Consider the following 21,146-nt stretch of genomic DNA (forward strand, 5'->3'; position numbering starts at 1 on the left):
TCTGCTTCCTGCTGAGTTTACTTCTAAAATTTGCTTTGTTCGAGAATGTTTAAAAAGAGATACAAATCGCTGGAAGAAACAGGTCCGATGGGGTGACTGGATGCTTCCTCTGTCCCAGGCCCTGGGGATTCAACAAAAGAGAAGTCCCATCTCTGTACTTGCTCTGTGAACTTCATTAGCCCTCCACTGACCCCCAGGAAGCGGGGGGAGGGCTCAGCACCCCAGTATCCGGGCATATCCCATCTGTGCTCCTCCCTGGACAACATAAACCTGAGATTTCCCATTTCACTAGAGCACGGGAACAGGAGCGAATTAGGAGCTGGGGATGATGGGCAGATTTGCACACCCCACTTTGCCACCCAAAACACAGCGACTCTACAGAAAGATGTAAGATGCAAAACGCTGTATTCACCTATCATCTTCCCATGCCTTCCGTCGGCCTTCCAGGGCCACCGGGATGGTGAGTAGATTTGTCATTTCTATGCTAGCGGGAGCATTTTCTCTGAACAAGAACCGTGTGGAGTTCAGCTCTGGGTCCCCGTGCCTTCCCGCACGTGGTGGAAGGGACTAGATCCTGAGCTCAACCTCCTGGGGCCGAGCCTGTTTATTGGCACATTTCTGAGGCTAACCTCTGGCAGAACAGTCAGATGTGTTCTGTGTCTCCCAGGCATTAAAACTCAGGTCTAGGAGGAAGTGACAAGGAAATGGATTTCAGCCTCGGGGGTTTGACTAGAGCATGCCTGTGTTCTTTCTCCCCCAAGCCCTGTGATTCTCAGGCTTCAGGGCAGCGGGTTGAGGATCCTCTGGCATTTTCCTGCCCGGAGTGGGGGCTGCCAGGCCATCTTGACCAATGGTACTTTCTCCCCGTGGGTCACCAGCTTCACCCCCTTAGCGTGAGGCTCCCATACCCTGCGTCTGTGGGAGACACCAGTGCCCGGGGCCCTGAGGCCAGGTGGAGGAGTTTCAGGGTGTCCAAAAGCATGTTTTGTGCCTGTGTCCCAGGGTCCCTTGCCACAGCCTCGGGGGTGAGACGTAAGTCACAGGGGAAAGGACACCGGAGGAGAAAGTGAGAGGAGCTGTGGATCCTGGGCCTGGTGCCACTGCGGCACCGGCTCATGAATGATTCCTGCTCTGCCACACAGTGACCTCTGACCCCCTAAGGATGGTCAGCCCCTGGAGGCAGAAGAGCTTTATGGCGCACACTGGGGAGCCAGGTAGGGATCACCTCTCGACCTCTCCCCCATCACACCGACTGGTCTTCACCCAGAAATACGAGATTCGTGGGAGAGGCTCCACTGTGGATGGTCGACCAGAGCCACGCATTCTGTTCAGTTCCTTCACCTCAAGCTGCTGGGTCTGTCATGAACGACAGACACTGCCTCAGGGAATTCACGGCAGCCATGGTGGATCCAGGGCCCAGAGCTCCCGTGGGAAGACAACTCCGAGGCCTTCCTCGGAGGACAGTGGGACCCTCGAGGCCAGAGGAATCTGTATTTAGCAACACTTTCTCTCAGGCACTGTGTACACCGTATAAGGGAAGATCAACCAGATGGTCTTTCGAAACTCGATTGTAGAGTGGGGTCTAGATCTTTCCAGTTCTTCAGAACCAAATGACCTTTCCGAGCTAAGGAGAGATGAGGCAGAGCCGGGCCCAGCGCGGCCCAGGGGAGCACCAGGAGGAGAGCTGACCTGCCCCAGAGACAGACGCCCTGTGAGAGCTTGAGAATGTTTTCTTCTCAGAACACCGTGCAGGCACACCTCGTTCCATTGTGCTTCCCCTTCCTTTCCCTGTCGCCGTGGGTATTGTGGTTTTGATGGATTGAAGGCTGTGGGCTGCAGCCCTGCGAGGAGCAAGTCTGTTGGCACCGTTTTCCCAACAACATTTGCTCCCTTTGTGTCTCCGTGTCACATTTTGGTAATTTTCACAATATTCCAATTTTTTTTAACTCATTATTCTATGTGTTATGGTGATCTGTGACCAGCGATCACAACTCACTGAAAGCTCAGATGATGGTTAGGGATTTGAGCGGGGAGCCTGCTTCTCACTCTCCCTCTGCCTGCTGCTCCCCCTGCTTGTGCTCTCTGTCAAGTAAATAAACAAAATCTTTAAAAAAAATTTTTTTTGCTTTCTAAACTTGTGACTTTCATTTATGTTGCCCACTGTCCAAAAATAACCTTCCTGATTCTTCTCTATTCTTCCTGCTCCCACCTCCCTCCCCACTAGCCGATGACACCACTTCAAGATCCCCTCCTTTGGTTTCCCAGAGATCCACTATTTGGCGTAGGCTGATCCTGGATAAAAGTATCAGGTGGCCTCGGACAAGGTAATTCAGGTCTCAGAGTCTCAGTGTCATCATCTGTAAAGGAGAGATCCTAACGGCACCTGCCTTCGAGGGGAGTAAAGAGAAAACATGGCAATCGGAGTAAAAGATCGTGTCCTGCACGTAGTACTGGCTTAATAAAGCACTGACGGAGCGGCTGCTGGGATTTATTTCTGTGACTCCAGTTATTTCTCCACCGGCTCATCAGCAACCCATCGGAGGTTCTACCCCTGGGGTTACTAAGGAATTAACTCCTTATTCAATTAAAATTCACTAGTAGTCCTCCTTTGTTTGGTTTATCAGAGTTGAACAGAAAACTATACCATGAGAGAAGAGCGCTCAGAGGGACTGTTTTCTCATCTGTAAAATGGGGCCTCACAGGCTGTTTTGGGGATCAGATGAGATATCAGATGGGGATGTTCAAGGTACCAGGCTGGGCAGATTTGAGGCTTGTTGCCAGTTCCCTTCTTCTGGGGTGGGGTGGGGGGCTCCCCTCCTTTCCCGCCCAGCTTCCCTTTCACTCTGCACAGCCTCCAGCAGAAGAAGCAGGAGGCCTGATGTTCACAGTCCATGTCAAGGGCGTGCGGGGCCAGGATTATGGGAAAAACATTCCTGATGATCTGTTCTTCCTCTGCCCAAGAGCAGGCCCAAGCCAGCCACAGTACCCCCACATGAAAAGGGGACCCCACTGTGGAGTCCTGGTCCTCTTAGGCTTGCCCCACCCTTTCCCTCCCTTCCTGGAACATGTGCTCAAGCCTTGTCACCTTGCTCGTGGGCTCCCGGTTCCTCAGAGACCCTCTCTCTTCCCACGCTCTCTCTCTGCTGCTGCTTTTTCGTCATGCTCACAATGGGGATACAGGTCGTGGAGGCCGGCCTGGATGACAAAAGGCCTGTGTTCTCTCCCTGACGCCCACCCCTCCTTCCCTGCCGCCTTCCCTCGCTCGGGCAGCCCACCTCACAGACACCCGCTCTGACGGGTCCTGGAGACACATGGTGTCACAGCCAGACATGGGTCCTACCCCCACACAGTTCAATCATCCCATGCAAGCTGTGGGACCTTGCGTGAGTCCACAGCCCTGGCTCTGTTCCTTTCTTCCATGCCTCTCTCTGACACCCAGGCATTCTCTGTGCTACGATTTCCTGTGGTTGAGCCGTTGGCTGAGGCTGAATGCCACAGAGGTGAGACTGAGCAATTTTTTAGCTGGGGCCAATGGGGATCATTCAATGCCAAGTCCTCTGATAACTACAAAATACCACTTCCCCAAGACTCATTTACCCATTTTCTCAGTTTAAAACCATAACCAAAAGCAAGCCCCAAACATTTGCCTCATGGCCCTGCCGCTCACTGGCCAAAGCCCCAAACCACCCAGCAGCCAACAATAGAACCAGCTCATCCCACTATAGAAAACAGCCTTGCAGCGGAGTCGAACCTAGTCCCTGGCCCACCCAAGGCTGGGACAGTGGGATGCGGTGGCCCAGCGTTCCTCCCGGGGCAGTGTCCTCCTCAGGCCTCGGGCTGGAGCTCATCTTGGCAGTGAGGCTGTTTTCCCAAGACCATGTTCTCCAGCAGGATAAGGGCTTGCCTCCCATTGTGTGACCCCTGGGGGTCAGGACAGCCCCAGGGCCACTCCGGGAGGTGCATCTGGAGTAGCTTAGGGCGAGAACGGGGTCTTCCGGGCTTGTTTTGAACCTACATTTGCACAGCAAGCACTCTGCTCTTATTTATATTTTACATCATAAATCAATAAAAAATGAAAATCCTATAAAGACGTATGGGCTCGCACTCCACCCAAGAAGGAGGAAACCAATCGTCCTTATGAAAGATGATTACCTTAACGTTTTGTTGGGTGACCAAGGGTCTGGAGAGTCGGGGGTGATTCTGAAGACCACCGTCCTGGATAAGCCACCGTGAAAGCAGCACTGGCAGGGCACCCGTGTGTGGCGAGGCCCCAAGGCTTAATGCCACCTTGGGCAAGGCCATTACCACTCTGGGCTTCGGTTTCCCACCTGTGAAGCTGAGAGCCAAGTTCCTGCCCAATCACAACTCTTAAGAATGAAATAAAAAAAGACCACAGTTGTAAAAGCCTTTTGGGAGGAAAGAAGATCTGTGTCAACGAAGGGGAGTGTCGTTTTTATTTGCAACGTGGTCCCCGGTCACGGACGGGAATTTGTGTCGGCCCCCCCAACATGCTGTGGAACAGGTTTCCCACAAATTCCCATCTGAAATTCCTTCCCCTGTTCTCCCAGCCTCACCTGCCTGGCGGCGCCGGTGGGTAGACTCAGCAGCTCGCCCTTGCTTAATTCCTGACCTCAGATGTCCCCTGGAATCTGCCATGCCAAATCCAGTTCTTTCTGACTCCTCTTTGGATATGAATGTCAGTTTGCATGTGTCCTGTGAGTGAGGTGACCAAGGGGGCTGGGCGGGACCAGGTTTGCTTGCTCTGATTTGGAGCTGGGACTTGCCCAGAGTTCAAGCCTCACTGAGGGCCTGATTCCGGACCCCCATCATAGCCCCTAACTTCAGAAATTTCCCCAGTGGCTTAATGTTCTGGGGGCATCTGCGGTGACAGTGACAGATACCCTCTTACCTGAAGCAACGTGGAACACGCAGGTCTTGGCCTCTTCAGTCCTGTTCGTGCTGACCGACATACATACTTGAGAAGGTTCCAGGAGCATCTAAGGAAACCCAGGGTGCCAGGACTGGAGGGGGTTTCGGAGGGCCCTCTCCTCACCCCTCCTTTCACTCTCTCCCAAAGCCACCACCCCCCTGAAGCCCTCTATGAATAAATTCATATGTTGAAATCTTAACACCCAATGGGATAGTATCAGGAAGGGGAGCCTTTGGGAGGTCATGAGGTCATGAGGGTGGAGCCCTCATGAGTGAGATTAGTGCCCTTATAACTGGGGCCCAAGAGAGCACCCTTGGCCCTTCCTTCTTCTGAGGACACAGTGAGGAAAGGGCCATCTCTGAACCAGGAAGCAGGTCCTCACCGGACACCAAATCCACCAATGCCTTTATCTTGGACTCCGAGCCTCCAGAACTGTGAGAAGTGAGTGTTGTGTAAGCACCCAGTCTACGGCATTTTAATTACAACATCCCCAACAGCCTAAAACAGAAAGTAAGCTCCCCCTTACTCGTAAGTCACTGGCTCCCACATATCCGTCTCCAGATTAGACCTCTTAGGGGTCCAGTCTGCCAGAGTCATTGTACCCTTCTTTGGCTCTCTCACCAATGTCTCAGTCCTTACACGATTAATCAGAAATCTTGATCCCCAGAGCCATTCTCTTTCCCTGTCTGCCCCCATACCAGTAAGTGGCATCCACTTGCACTGACTGGCTCTGGTGGACCCCTCACCAACACACATACATATCTACCCCATCCTCAATCCATCACCAAGTCCTGAGGATTCTACCCTCCACGAGAACACTTGACTCTATCCACTTCTCCTCACTACACTGGCATCACTGTGTTTCTCGGGGCTCACAGCAGCTTCCTGACTGGTCTTCTCACTTCCCTTCTTAACCACCACACAACCCCCACCCAATTCCACACTGTAACTGGGGTGATCATCTCAACACTCCAATGGCTGCCTACTGCTTTAGAATACAATCCAAATTCCTGCTCTGACTACCAAGCCCCGCTGATAGGACTCCTGCCTATCTCACCAGCCTTACCTAGCCTCACTGCTCTTCCTTCAGTTTCTTGACAGCACCAAGCTCTTTTCTGGCCCCAGGGCCTTTGCATATACGCTCTTCACCTGGTAAGCCCTTGCCCTGGTAAGCTCCTCTTCCTCTGAGGCTCAGCTGAAGTGTCACTTCTCAGTGAAGCTCCCCTTCACTCCCTTGTTATTCTCCATGTCAATTCATGTTTCCTTTATAACACTCACAGCCATGATTGTGATTATGTTGACATAAATTTGATTTTCTACCCTACCTCCCCACATGTAAACTCCCTGACAGGAGGGGCTGTGTCTATCTCATTTGCCAGTGTATCCCTAGAGTCTAACACCCTGTCTGACTCATCAGTTTGGTTTTTCTTAAAGTAGGCTCCACACTGTGTGTGGACTTGAACTCACAACCTTGAGATCAAGATCTGACCTGAGATCAAGAGTTGGACACTTAACCGACTGAGCCACCGAGGTGCTCAACACATACAGATTTTTAAATAAAGGTCCATTGAGGAACGCCTGGGTAGCTCATTCAGGTAAGTGTCTGCCTTCGGCTCAGGTCATGATCCCAGGGTCCTGGGATCAAGTCCCGCATTAGGCCCCTTGCTCAGCTGGGAGCCTGCTTCTCTCTCTACCTGCTGCTCCCCCTGCTTATGCTCTTTTTCTCTCTGACAAATAAATAAAAATCTTTAAAAAAAATTTTTTTTTTAAAGTCCATTGAGGGGAACCTGGGTGCCTCATTCGGTTAAGTGTCTGCCTTCAGCTCAGGTCATGATCCCGGGGTCCTGGGATCTAGTCCTGCATTGGGCTCCCTGCTCAGCGGGGAGCCTGCTTCTTCCTCTGCCTGCCGCTCCCCCTGCTTGTGTGCACGTTCTCTCTCTCTCTCTCTGTCAAATAAATAAAATCTTTATTTAAAAAAAAAAAAGGTCCATTGAGTGGATAATTGAATCCCGTTTCTTTCGCCACAGATGGAGAAACTGAGGTTTGTAAGTGGTTGGACAATCTGCTCAAGGCGCACAGCAAATAAATAACAGAAGCCAGAATTTGACACCAAACAGTCTGAATCTAGAGACGATACTTATAGGCAAGAATTTGTGATGGGGGTGAAATGTCACTGGCTACATTCAGGTGTTACTTACCAACAGAGAAGGAATGGAATCCCACACTCCTTTTCTTCTCTTGGGGGCACCATGGAAGCTCCAAATTTTAGTACTGAGTGGGGGTAAGGAGATAGGGTGGGGCTGATGGTGAGGTTTAAGGGCCTGAGGTTTTGTCAGGACTGCAGACAGCACAGGCGAAATACCTGTCCCCAAACTTCCCACAGTGTCCTTGCAGTGGGAACCAGACCTCTCCAAAGGCTAAGGTCTCCCTGACAGTGTATCAGTTAGGGAAGGGAGGTTGGGGAACTGGGGATGTTGTTCTTATAGTCTGTGAGAACTGCTGTTTTGTTGTTGTTGTAATTTACAGTCTGCTTTTACAACTGCTACCTCTGCTGTGCGTAAGAGAGTCTGTTTCCGAATTGGTCTTGCGGAAGTCTTGGGCCTTTTACGTATTCAGCTCTTTCCTTCTCCTTGAAAGAAGTTCAATCTCTGCTAAACAACTTCACTGTCACAGGGAACTACCGAAGGTAGGGAGCAGGGGCTGGGAAAACCCTGGTGGTGCTTGAGAGTGATCCCTCCAGCTGCCTCTACTGGAAGCGTTGGACTGTTGCTGCCATTTCTCTGGCAGGAGTGGCAGACCAGGGAGACATTTCTCCTGAGGCCCAGCAGACAGGAAGTGCATTGTGTGCTAGGAAGCGCATGTTCTTCCTTCCTTTCTTCCCTGCACTTGTATAGAAAGTTTCATAAGCATATCCCTTCTCCATTAAGGGCTGGGGAGGAGTGAAGACAGGGAAACATAGCCGTTCCTACATCTTTTTTTGTTTATTTCCTTTAAATTATTTTTGGAATATGAAATACAGAAAACTGCACCTATCATAAATACCCGGGGTTAGAGTATTGTTCAACAAATATTTACTCCTCTCCTTGGCATCCATGAGAGGAGCATATTTCCCTGTCCCACTGATGTGGGGCTTGGCTGTGTGACTTGCTTTAACCAAAGGAATATGGGCAGCAGAAGATACTAGTTCCTAGCCTCGAGCTTAAGAGACATGTGTATTTCCGGGGCTCCTGGGTGGCACGGCGGTTGGGCGTCTGCCTTCGGCTCAGGGCGTGATCCCGGCGTTCTGGGATCGAGCCCCACATCAGGCTCCTCCGCTAGGAGCCTGCTTCTTCCTCTCCCACTCCCCCTGCTTGTGTTCCCTCTCTCGCTGGCTGTCTCTCTGTCAAATAAATAAATAAAATCTTTAAAAAAAAAAAAAAAAAAGAGAGACACGTGTGTTTCTTTCCACCTGTCTTGTGCTCCTGCCTTTCACCGTAAGAGAGGATGCCTTGAGTAGCTGCCAGTTAAAGGAGGATGAAGGCATGTGGAACAGCCCTGCACTCATCCCACAGCTTACAGCCAAGGCCAGTTCAGCCCCATCTGGAAGTCTACCCATAAACCAGTCAACAGGAATGAATGCTGACTGCCTACCACTGGGTTTGAGGGTGCAGCTACCTAATATCTTAAGTGCACAGCTCAATGAATTTTCACGAACTAAACACACCACTGCAACCAGCACATGGATCAATAAGCAGAACATCACACCTCCCTGGTACCCCATTCCCATTACTATACCCCTCTCCAGGTCACTACGAACCTGACTTCTAATAGCAGAGAGGGATTTTGTCTGTTTTCTTACTTTAAATAAAGGAAACATGCAGAGTATACTCATTTGCGTGTAACTTCTTTCACTCACTATCACATGTGTACGGTTGATCCATATATTGTTGCATGTGGTTGTTGTTCATATATTCCCATTGTTATTTTATGATTTTCCCATTCTATTGTTATGTGCATTTGGGTTGTTTTTTGTTTTCAGGTGTTATGAACAGCATTGCTATGAATATTCTTGTACATGTCTTTTGGTGAATATATATATATATACACACACACACATTTCTGTTGGATCTATATTAGAAGTGGAATTGTACAATAGCGTATGTATATATTCAGCTTTAGTAGATACCACCAGTTTCCCAAAGTTATTGTATCCATTTAACTACTCACCGTTTCTGAGAACTCTGATTGTTCCTCATCCTCACCAATACTTGGTATTCCCCATCTTTTTCAATTTGGTCATTCTGTTGCATATTGGTTTTCATTTGCATTTGCCTGATGATTAATAACTTAAGTACTTTCTCATATGGTTACCGATCATATGAATATTCTCTTTTGTGAAGTGTCTATTCAAATCTTTTATCCATTTTTCTGCTGGGATTTCTGCCTTTTGCAAAAGCTCTTTACATATTCTGTGTATCAGTCCTATATGTGTTACAAATTTCTTCTTCCACTTCATGGGTTCCCTTTTTACTTTTCCAGTAGTGTCTTTTGATGTGCAGAAGTTCTTAATTTTAATATGCTCCAATTTATCACTTTTATTATTTATGGTTAGTGACATTTTTTTGCCCTGTGTAAGGTATTGTTGCCTACTCCAAGATCATGGAGATGTTCTCCTATGTTTTGTTCTAAAAGCTTTATTGATCTATAACCCAAGTGGGATTGATTTGTGTGTGTGTGGTGATAGGTAGGGATTAAAATACTTTCTTTTCCCTATATGAATATTCAGTTGGCCCAGAACCGTTCAATTGAAAAAGCCATCCCTTCCTCCACTGCCCTGCAGTGTCAGTATTTGCTTTTTATGTGGAAATTGAGGCTTTTATTTGGTTTAGAGAACATGCTTTCAGGCTAGACAAACTAAATTCACACCCCAGCTTTCATATCCAAGCTGTGGTTTTGAGGTAAGTTACTTCCTATCTCTGAGTCTCAGTTTCCTTACCTGTATTTGAAAATAATGAAGCTTTTCGTTTCAGGGTCTTACAGACATCAAAGGAGAAAATGCATGGAAAGTACTTAGTACATTGCCTGGGAGGAAGTACTCAGTAAATATCTGCTGTTACTATTTCCATGACTACTGCCATATTCCTGATGCTAGCAGAACCAAGTCAAATGGGATTTTTCTGATCTGGGAAACCAATCTGTTGCCTGTGCTCAGTTCTGTTTCCAAATGTCTGTGAGACCTGATACAGACCAGTCGCCCACTCCGAGTTGATTTTGTGTTCCCCTCTGTGTTCCCTAACCATCTTCTGGCACTCTCCATTCAAGGACGCTTTCTATTTCCAGCCTTTGCTTTCATGGACTCCCTATGAAATTAACAACGTCCCTGCCATATTTACTACGTTTTTTTTCTAATTCACTGCTACTCTGTCTTTGAAGTCGCAGACCCAGCTTCCCTAGTGAGCTAGCATCGCCGAACATACTTTTCTGATTTGTTTGTGACACCCAGCCAGCTGTTGGCCTGTCCAGCAAAGAACCCAAAGACATTTTTTTAGAACAACATCCTGTCTTTGTGAAATTGCTTTGTAGAGAAACAGCTGTGAGAGAAGGCTGCTTGGCCCATGTCTTTGGCAGTGAGGTGGTAACTTAATGCAAAGCATAGATAAAATAAACATCAGACGTTTCACATCAGCCTGGTTAGAGTTATGTGATCTTGCTTATTAGAAATGTCTTTTTAGCACCTCACATAAGCAAGTGGACTTAATGCTCCTGCTGGAGCTGGAATGATTAGATTGGAAATAAGTTCCCTGGGGTTTGGCTTCTGTCTACGGAAATGTCAACAGTTTATTCACATTTTAAGAAGGCTGCAAATGTCACCGTTTGTGATTTTCAAGTTCAGGTTAAGTGTTTTTCTGGGGAGATGTAACCAAAATGGTCTTACCTTCTATAATCTGCACGGAAGACATTGTTCAAGCCAGGGTATGTACCTCCTTGACATACTGTTTGTGTATTCTGCCCACTCACATCGTGAAGCACCGGACTGCACCGGCTCCTCTGCTAGGAGTACAGGGTGAGAGAATAAATATTCTGCCTTTTAAAACCCTTTAATTAGGGGCGCCTGGGTGGCTCAGTCGTTAAGCATCTGCCTTCGGCTCAGGGCGTGATCCCGGCGTTCTGGGATCGAGCCCCACATCGGGCTCCTCCGCTGAGAGCCTGCTTCTTCCTCTCCCACTCCCCCTGCTTGTGTTCCCCCTCTCGCTGGCTGTCTCTCTCTGTCAAATAAATAAATAAAATCTTTTAAAAATAATAAATAAATAAAACCCTTTAATTAGACAGGGACGCTTATTTCACAATATTTTCAAAGATGGGCAGGTATTTCCAGAACCAAAGTTGGTGCTGTTTTTAACACTTTAATGTCATGCCTGTTCTTATACTCCAACTTACGAAGATATTCGCCACAGCCTGCCACATTTGGGACTAATCTCCCTTGGTGACAACGGTGTTTCAGCTCCCTGCTAAGCAAGGGTTCTCAGTTTGGCTCAATCCTTGATATTTTCTAGTTTGATTCTCACTAGGGACCATCTGTTTAGTCCTGTCTTTATTTTAATCTGCATCAAGAATGTTTAAGTTGGTGTCCAAACTTTGGGATAGTTACCTGACATCTGCAGCAGGATGTGAACATTGTTTAGCTTGACCTTGGAGATATTTACAAATGGCATCTCTTTCAGTAGAGTGAACATTTATTGGGAGCTTTCATCAGATGTCAAAGCCAGTCCATTTTACTTTCTTCATTTCAAAAAAAGTTATATGTTTCAAATTGTAAAGATTTTCCTGCCATATATTGGTTACATGTCTGTGACATTAAGTCATCAATGAATTCATGAAACAGAATTTTGTGTTTTCCAAAATATTTCTGCCAAATCTGGTTCTTCATGTCACAGAAGGTCTTTCTGCAACTGCTTCTAAGACCAGGACTTTCTAAGCTTTTTTTTTTTTTTTTTTTTTTTTTTTGTGAGAGAGACAGACGGTGTAAAAGAGAGTGAGCATGGAGGGTTGCAGGGGGGCAGAGGGAGAAGTGGGCTTCTTGCTTGAGTGGGGAGCCAGATGCGGGGCTCCATCCCAAGACCCCAGAATCATAACCTGAGCCGAAGGCTGATGTTTAACTGGCTGAGCCCCCCGAGTACTCCATAAGCTTTCTGAATGAGTACCTATCAGTAAAACCAATTTGAATACCCTCTTTCAATAACTTTATTTTTGTTCGCTTGTTTACCAATTATATCCACAAAGAGATGTGGAGTAAGGAATGCCACATTCTAAAGAAAGCTGCGGGGGCGCCTGGGTGGCACAGCGGTTAAGCATCTGCCTTCGGCTCAGGGCGTGATCCCGGCGTTATGGGATCGAACCCCACATCAGGCTCCTCCGCTATGAGCCTGCTTCTTCCTCCCCCACTCCCCCTGCTTGTGTTCCCTCTCTCGCTGGCTGTCTCTATCTCTGTCAAATAAATAAATTAAATCTTTAAAAAATAAAATAAAATAAAGAAAGCTGCGAAACATGTTCATGTGGGACTTAATGACCACAAGACTTGTCCACAGTTCACCAAACTCCTGGCCTAGATAAGTCAGGCCTATGCTTTTCAAAGAAGTTATGGAGGTCAGAGAATTCATAAAAGTGGAAAGGTCTTTGGCTTTACCTCCTCCTCTGCTCCCTGTAGGGAAGGGGATGGGAGGCAGCACCTTACTCTAAGCCAAGGGAGGGAACTTTAGAAAACCCCTCAAAAGATGAGGAATATCTTCAAGAAAGGGAGATATGGAACCCCCTCGTGTGCACATATGTGCGTGTGTGTGCGCCCGTGTGCACGTGTGCACTTTGACAGGGGGCAATCTGCTGGCAAATTCCTACTTAACCACTCTAGCAGCTGAAAATTACCAAAAGGAAAACCAGCAATTATTATGCATTAAATTGGGCATTTTTATTCTAGAGAAGGGTGTTCCTGGAAGGGAAATGAAGATGACACGTATGTGTGCTTGTGTATTCACTTAAAAGATAATTTTGCCTAATAAACATTTGCTGAAAATTTACACTGAGTAAGGAAACATCCTGGGCAGAACCATGGAGAGAGATTTTCTAGTTAAGTTGGGCTAGAGGCTAATGGTATTTAGGATTATCTGGGCATCTCTGACCCATCTAGAACAGCTGAGCCGGAGGGTGCTTGTGGCTGCCTGGCCCTGACGTATCTGGGCTGGGAGCAGACCTGGTGGGCAGAAAGAAAAGTGCCACAAAAATTTAAGAAAGAAAACAGATGAACATATGGGAAGGGGGAAAAGAAAAAAGAGAGGGAAACAAACCATGAGACTCTTAATGATAGAGAACAAACTGAGGGTTGATGGAGGGAGGTGGGTGGGGGATGGGCTAGATGGTGACGGATTTTAAAGAGGGTACTTGTGAGGAGCACTGGGTGTTCTATGTAAGTGATGAGTCACTGAGTTCTACTCCAGAAACCAATATTGCACTGTGTGTTAACTAACTAGAACTTAAGTTTAAAAAGTTACGTGCTGCTCTGTATACAGCTAATGTTCAAAGATGACTCTAACGAACCATCTGTTGCTTTACTAGTCGAACTCCAAGACTTTCGGTTTTCTTGGAGGGACTAAGATGAACTCTCAAATGGGAAATAAACATTAAATAATTTCTCCTGCAAAAAAAAAAAAAAAAAAGTGCCACAAAGGATGTCACAAGGAATAATTTCAATTTCTCTTTGAGACAAGCAACCACTTGGCATGATATTTGGACCGCCGTCTTCTTGGATCTTTTGCTTTCCGGCTCTTGGGCTAAGACATGAATAATGATATTGCATCCCCACTATGCACTGGGAAACTCCCCAGATGACCTTATACATGACTTTATACATGATTCCAATCTCACCACTACCGCACGATGTAGGCATTAATAGCTGCATTTTACAGATGGGGAAGCTGGAGCTCAGGCTAGTCAAGCCCTTTGCCCATGTTCCAAGTTTCTGATGCGTATTTGTCCCAGTGCAATCCCGTGCTTTTTCCCACCGCCCCCCCCATACCTCTAATTGGACCCTAGACTTTGGGCATCTTGAGAACTGAGACCATGTCTCATTCATTCCTGTGGACTCCAGAGGCTCAATTGTGAGGAATTTAGTCATCTGTTCATTTATCCATCCAAAAATATATTTACTGAGCACTAATTAAGGGCCAGGACCTGTGTCCTATGGTCATTGAATGTTCGAGATATGGAAGAGGGAAGGGAGAGAGGAAAGGGGAAAACCTATCCAAGGGCAGCAGCCAGATGCACGGTGGGGCTCAGGAGGAAAGCCTGAGGACCCTGGGCTGGATGTGAGGACCGGCTGCAGTGGGGGAGGGCAGGGAGGAGCCCACCAACAGGAGTCACTCCCCGGCTCTGGCACTACGTCATTCCATGTCATCGCCAATCTGGGCTTCAGTTTTTCCAGAACTTTTCCAATGCTCCTCAGGTAATTTTTCAACAGGTAATTGTGAAGCTTTGTAAACAGAGCAAACCATGGGTCCGACCATTCCTTTCACTTCTGTGACCTTTCCACAATTTGAGCGAGTCCATAGAAGGAATGGCTTTTTTCCTGCTGGGTGAGTAGTTTCCAAAGATTAATACCTCAAGTTTGCTTTTGGTATGTACGGATTTGAGTACTTACTGTGTGCAAGGCACTGACACGTCCAGTGTTGACTGACTGACTGATCGGTACGTGTACTGGAAGGAAATTTGAAGTCAAACTTAAAAACCCCAGGTTCTGACCTCATTAATGAATAATTTGCTGTGTGGCTCTGAGCAAGGGACTCTCTTCTCTGGGCCTTCGAGATGCTGATCATTAAATCAGATCCATCAAGGGCTGGGAGGGTACAAGAGGTGTTGATGTCTTCGAAACAGTCCCCAGGAGATTCAGATGTAGAGCCAGGATCCAGAACCACTAGTTTATATGGTTTTTCTTCCTACTTAATGATTGAAACCAGGTATCTAAGCTCCAAGGCTTCTTGCACAAGTATCTGACCCCCAGGAAATAAGAAAAATATTGCTGCTGTTGTTTCCAATGAAATAATTATGGAGGAAAGCAGAAAGGAAATGGTAGATTTAAAAGGAGCGGAAGCAGTAACAACTCATGTTGAACATTTCAGTATCAAGGGATAATTGTGCTCTCCCCCTGATGTCTCCGGACCTCTATTTCCCACCCGTAAAAAATGGAGAATCTATCATTCCTGGTAAACTCACAGACTTACTCGCTCAATAAATAAATATATAGCCCTGCTTTGTTGCAGTTGCCAGTTTCTCCTGTGGAACTACTCCCATGGTGGCCAATTTTTACTTACCCCTGGTTTAATAATGGTTCTGAAAATTCCTGGATATTGAACAACGGCTGTCCCGAGCCTGTCGCAGCCGGCTCAGTGGAGTAAAGTGGAGTGATGAAGGAGAAACACACATGACGTGTGCTTGGGGCAGTGTCTGCCTCGAAGGAAACACTGACAAATATCAGCTATTATCATCATTATGGGTATTTTTCCTTACTCTTATTTTGCTAATAGACAGGGGTTTGTTTGTTTGTTTGCTCTACCAGGACTCAGAGATACTGAGGGATAGGACTTTTTTTTTCAGTGTTTTAAGTGGAAGCCTGGTAGCACTTGACCCCATGCAGTCTTCTAATGCAACCTGCTTTGTAATCCAGAGATCATTTAACAGAAATAAATAACATTTTATGAGAGTTCACAGTGTTTGAAGTACTTTCACGGCTTTTTCTCCCCTTTGATACTCATAAACAGCCTGATGGGGTGGGTAGGACTCTCCATTTTGCAGATGAAAAACTGAGGTTCAGAGAAATCGTGACTTACCAGGGTCACGCGGGGTCGCACAGTGATGTCAGTGATGGAGTTGGCTCTTAAAAAGCCCCGTGCTCTTTAACCTACGGTGATTCTCTTAATTTCCAGGAGGCACTTAGACGGGACACATGCTTTCCCTGGACCGGGGACCTGACCTGACCTAGGAGAGAGGGAGAGCAGATGATCTCATCTACTCTAAACAGAAACCCACAACACTCGCAGGAGGTGGGAGCTTAATGTGAACCCATTTAATTCAGTGTGGATACCTTCAGTGAGCATTTTCAAGGAAGCCATCTCCAGAGGGAAAGATTACTAATTCATGATAAGGATAAAGTGGCCCCATCTCTCGCTTTTAATGTGAGCTTGAGTTACTGCAATAATTAAGTTTGGCAGTGAGAGTATTAAGCTGTGTAGCATGAGAAGCCCTGTTATCTGTAAACCAGCAAACACAGTTTAATGGAATGGGTATGGGTGAGTACATATTAAGGACAGGCTGGGGAGGACTCCTGTGACATTATGGAGATTGGTGTCTGCTAAGTGGGGCAGCTACTGGGGCTTCCCAAATGCCTTTCTCAGGCAAAAAGCCTCTCCTTACTGAAGAGTCAATGGCTAAGTCTCTAGGGAATGGACTGCACTCTCTTCTGTATTCTGGGGATTAGCAAGAAGGAGAGTGCAGGAGAAGGGGGGCCACGTGGTGTTTTACATTTGTCACTTGTCCTGCAATGTGTCACAGGCTCAGTGTGGGTTCCCCGACACGGAGGGTGGGTTGGGGGGTGATTCTCCTACATTTTCTTCCCCGGTCCCCGGTGACATGGGTGCTTGCAGGAGGACATTGAGGGGAAGTGGGCTCTCTGTGGCCCCACAAAGAGTAGAGCAAAGGGTTCGTGTGGAGGGTGGGTGTCCTGTGAGGCTAACCAGTGGAGAGCTGGCCCCAGATTTTTATGTTTCAAGGGAAAACCCCCAAACACATCAACATACATGAAGTGCGTGTTTGTTAAGCAACATTAGGAGAGACCCTTCCAAGTGGAGTGTCAATTTTTTTTATTTATAGAATTTTACTAATCCTATCAAATCAGTAATCACAAACGACTTGCTTCTAGACCTTAGCATTACCCAGAAAAAGCCACACTGGTGCCCAGGAGAAAAGTGGGTTCCAGGAAGCCTCTGTGACCTAGGCAGCTTTGGAAGAAGTTGTGGATTCTGGGGCCATGGAGGACCTGTTTCGTGGCTCCCGTGCTGTGGGCACCAAACGCTCTCCGAGCTGAAACTCTCCAGGTGATGCTCCCCAAAGAACCGTGTTCTGAGATGCTCCCCTTTCTCGGGCTGGTGTTCTCATTTGAACCTGTTCCACCTGGGCAAGTCCCTCTTAGGTTTGGAGCCCAGATGCAAGGAGAGCATTTGCTGAGCAGTTCTAAGCATCCAATGCCATGCCAAGCTCTTTCTCTATATTACCTCTGTTCATCACTATAACCACCAGTTTGAGGTACCTACCATCATCCACTTTTTACAGAAGAAGCAAGATGCCTGGGGCGGTCAGCCTAGAAGGCACCAGAAGATGGTGGATTGGAATCTCACGTGGTTTGCCTGGCCCCTCTGAGCCCTGTGTCCCAGAAATAAGGCTCGTTCCTTCCTTGTTCCAGCCAGAACACTTCCACCAATGTAGTGCATGGGCAAATTAATTCTGGCATATCACATTATTGACCCAGAATGAGGAGGACTACAATTAAATACTACGTGCCAAGCCCTCTGTTAGGCCCATGTGAGAGGCAGGAATCACTCCATGGCTCTGGCACGACTTTGCTGTATGACAAAGGTTTGATCTTTGCATGATAAGATGGACAGAGCTCCAGCTTTGGAAAAAGGATTTGGATTCAAATTCTACTTGCTAGTTGTGCAACATTGGCAACTGACTTAACCTTTCTGAATCTCAGTTTTCTCATATATAAAATGGGTGTAATAATAGCACAAACTCTTCTTCACAGAACTGCTGTGAAAATTAAATGGGCTCATTGATGTGACAGCATAGCAAGTCTTCAATAAACGTTAGCATTATCACATATTCTTCATAAACCTGTGTTAAATGCTCATAACCCATCCCTTTAACAGGACAGTCTAGAACTTCATCCAGAATGTACTACAGGCTTTTATATCGATATATTTCAGAGTACCTCTTCACCCGCTTTTTAAAAAAATTTTTTTATTATGTTATGTTAGTCACCATACAGTACATCCTTAGTTTTTGATGTAGTGTTCCATGATTCACCTGCCTTTTGAAAATAGGACAGCATTTGCCATTTCTGTATGTCAGCTCCTTTTCCTAACTCTCCATAAATCATCTCAGATGCTTTAGTGAGCATGTTAACTCATTGAGTAATCTAGGAATGCATTCCAACCTCACTCGCAGGAAGAAAAGTTTCTGGGAATGGCAGGGAGGAGAAATCTTTCATTTACCACTCTTCCTATATTATTTAATACCTGTTAGGTAGCCTACCATGTATCCTTTGTCACCTACAATGCGAAGTACCATGGAAGATGGAGATGGGAAAGGCACCACCTCTGTCCCCACGGAGCACACACTTCAGGAAATAACCAGACAATGAGGCACAGAGCGTTACGTGCCCGAGAAGCAGTACCTCCAAGGAAACATGGCATCCTGGGGAAGGAGAAACATCTTCCCGTTTGGGCACCACAAAAGAAGATGAATTTGGGCAACCCCCTTAACTTCTCTGGAACATGGACAACTTTGTTAACCTTTGCATCAGGTTTTGAAGAGTGGATATGGTTTAGGAGAAGATCCAAGAAGGGAAGAGGAAATTCAGGGCTCATGGGGAAATACATAGGACCTGACAGGTAGTCCTGTCTGGTTGGAGCTTATAAGCTATGTGAGGGAAAAACAAGAGATAACTTAGTTGGGTGCCAGAGTGTAGAAATCTAAAACATCAGGCTATGACCCAGGATTTTCAAAAAGGAGTGATATAATACCAGCCTAGAGGTGTTCCATCAATCAGACAAGAAATGGAGACCGGAGGGAGGTGGGCTAATACAAAAGTCACTGGCCAGGAAAGAGAAAACGGTGACAAATAGAATGGTGGCAGTGGCAAGGAAGGTGGGAAAGGCTACGAGAATGATGTCCAACACAAGCAGCTTACAGACAGAGCCCTCTGAGATCCCGTGCAAGACCTACCGGCCTTACATGGTGGGGCCTTGCTTAACCTCTCTGGGCCTCAGCTCCTGTGGCTCGGAAGTAATGACCTTGGACCAGAATCTAAATGTCCTTCCAGCCCCAGTCTCCTCTGACTCTCTGTCTGCCATTTCTGCCATTGCTCTTCAAGCTTGCTGGACAACAGCCACTGGATGGGGGAGGGCCCTCAAGCAGGGCCCCAGTCGCATTGCCAACAGCTGGTGATTTTTCTTTTGTAAAACCTTGCAAAGACTCCTGGCTAATTAAGTCAGTTCTGTTTGCTTTGACTTTACAAATCTTCCCAAACCAAAGGATGTTAAAATAAAAAACAGATCAATGGAGCAAAATAATAAAGTCAAGAATACATAAGAATGTTGTTTCATTACAAAGGTGACATTTCAAATCAGGGAAGAAAGGATAAATTCACCCAGCAGGCCTGGAGCAAATGGCTGTTTAAGAAAAAAAATAGCATTCCATCCCTACCTCACTCTCTGGACCAACATTAATTCCAAATGGTTTTAAGAGAGAAATAAAAAAATTACTAGAAGAAAAAAAATAGAACTGCTAATGTAATTGTGGGACTTGGAAAGTCTCTCTTAGCATGACTCCAGGGCAATTACAATAAAAGAAGAGATTGATAGATTTGACCGTATAAATATTTTTAAATTCTACATCCCAAAGACAACAAAGCCACTCAGGGTGCGTTATCAGCACTTCTGGGAAGGGTTGGAAAGCCAAACTAATTCTCTCAGCTTGTCGTGGTGGAACCCATTACTGAAGGAAGTACAGACAAAGAGCTGCAGGGGAAACTTCAGAAGGGAGGGAAGTCTGCACCACAGGATGGAATGGGGGTTCTCAAGGAGGGGACACCAAGAGCGGTTGGGATGCCTTAGGGAAGAGCCTGAAGACCCTGCTTGTCTCCCCTGCCCTACCCCACCCCTGGGGGGGTGCGGGGAGTGACCTTGTCGGTTGTGAACAAAGCCTCTGCCAGGTTTGCTTTGTCCTTTCTGAGCGTTAGAGCTCATGGCTGTCTGAGCTCATGTGTGATAGGAATGAAGAGATTCACCTCACTCCAGACGGGATCCTTGGACCCCCCTCCTAGGAGCTGCAGGAGCTTGTCTTTCCTGTTCTGTCTTCACCACCTGGGTATCAGAAGGGAGAGATTTGGTGTCACGCTGCCTTCACAGCCCACGGCTGTGTGCCAGGCCTCAGTGCCCACAAGAAACACGATTCCACCTGTTCTAGGGAACACCTGGGCCAAGTGCCTCACAAACTTACTGATAAATGGCTGAAAGTCTCCAGGGATAGAGCACTGCTGTCAGAACCAGCAGATTCCTTCCTCGCTGACCCTCGCCCAGGGAGGCTGAAAAGGAGCCCCAGCACTCCCTGCAGAGAGCAAGCTCCCCTTCCAGTCTCTTTCCCATCCACAGGCTACTGGCTTCCTGTGAGCAGTGGTCTGGAGTGGGCTGCCTGGACACTGCACTGCCCTTAGCAGCAAATTGGGTCTCAGCCCCAAATTTTAGAAATGACAGGTGATATGGAAGCTAACATGGCTCCTGAGGAAAGATTTCAAGTTGTATCCACAGGTGGAATTTACACATACCTGGTTTCATCTGGCAAAGTGAGGAGTGGTGGCTCAAGGAGAGGCTAAGGGCAGAGGGAGCTAAGGAGCTCCTGGAGAGAACACCCATCCTAAGGGAAGAAGGAGTCAGGAATACTGAACTTGAATGAGTGCCAAAGCCTTATTGTTGGAGCAATGTCTGAGATTCTGATTTGGTCCCTGCATAGGTCTTGTTAGATTCATGTTTGAGCTCTCTAGAAAGCTATACTCTAAATAAAACCCAACTCTAGTTGAGCTCAAGGTCATACACAGAGTATACCAGTCAGGATTCTTCCTTGTGGGGAACAGAAACTGATTCTGGCTGATTAAAGCTGAGAAGGAAGATTGTAAAAGAATACCATATAGCTCACACACAGCCAGCCAGAAAGACTGGCAAATGAATAAAAACAAAGGTTACTATGCAGCCAGAACCACAGCTGGAACCATAGGCACAAAACCAGCCCAGAGAGAAGGCTGCTGTCTTCTCCACTGCCAAACCCAGACAACTGAGCAGATCATAATATTACCAGTCTAGGACACTGGACACTGGATGCCACTGCCATCACCACCACCACCACCACCACCACCACCACC

This window comes from Ursus maritimus, unplaced genomic scaffold, assembly GCF_017311325.1.
Source record: "Ursus maritimus isolate PB19 unplaced genomic scaffold, ASM1731132v1 scaffold_4, whole genome shotgun sequence".
Classification (NCBI taxonomy): Eukaryota; Metazoa; Chordata; class Mammalia; order Carnivora; family Ursidae; genus Ursus; species Ursus maritimus.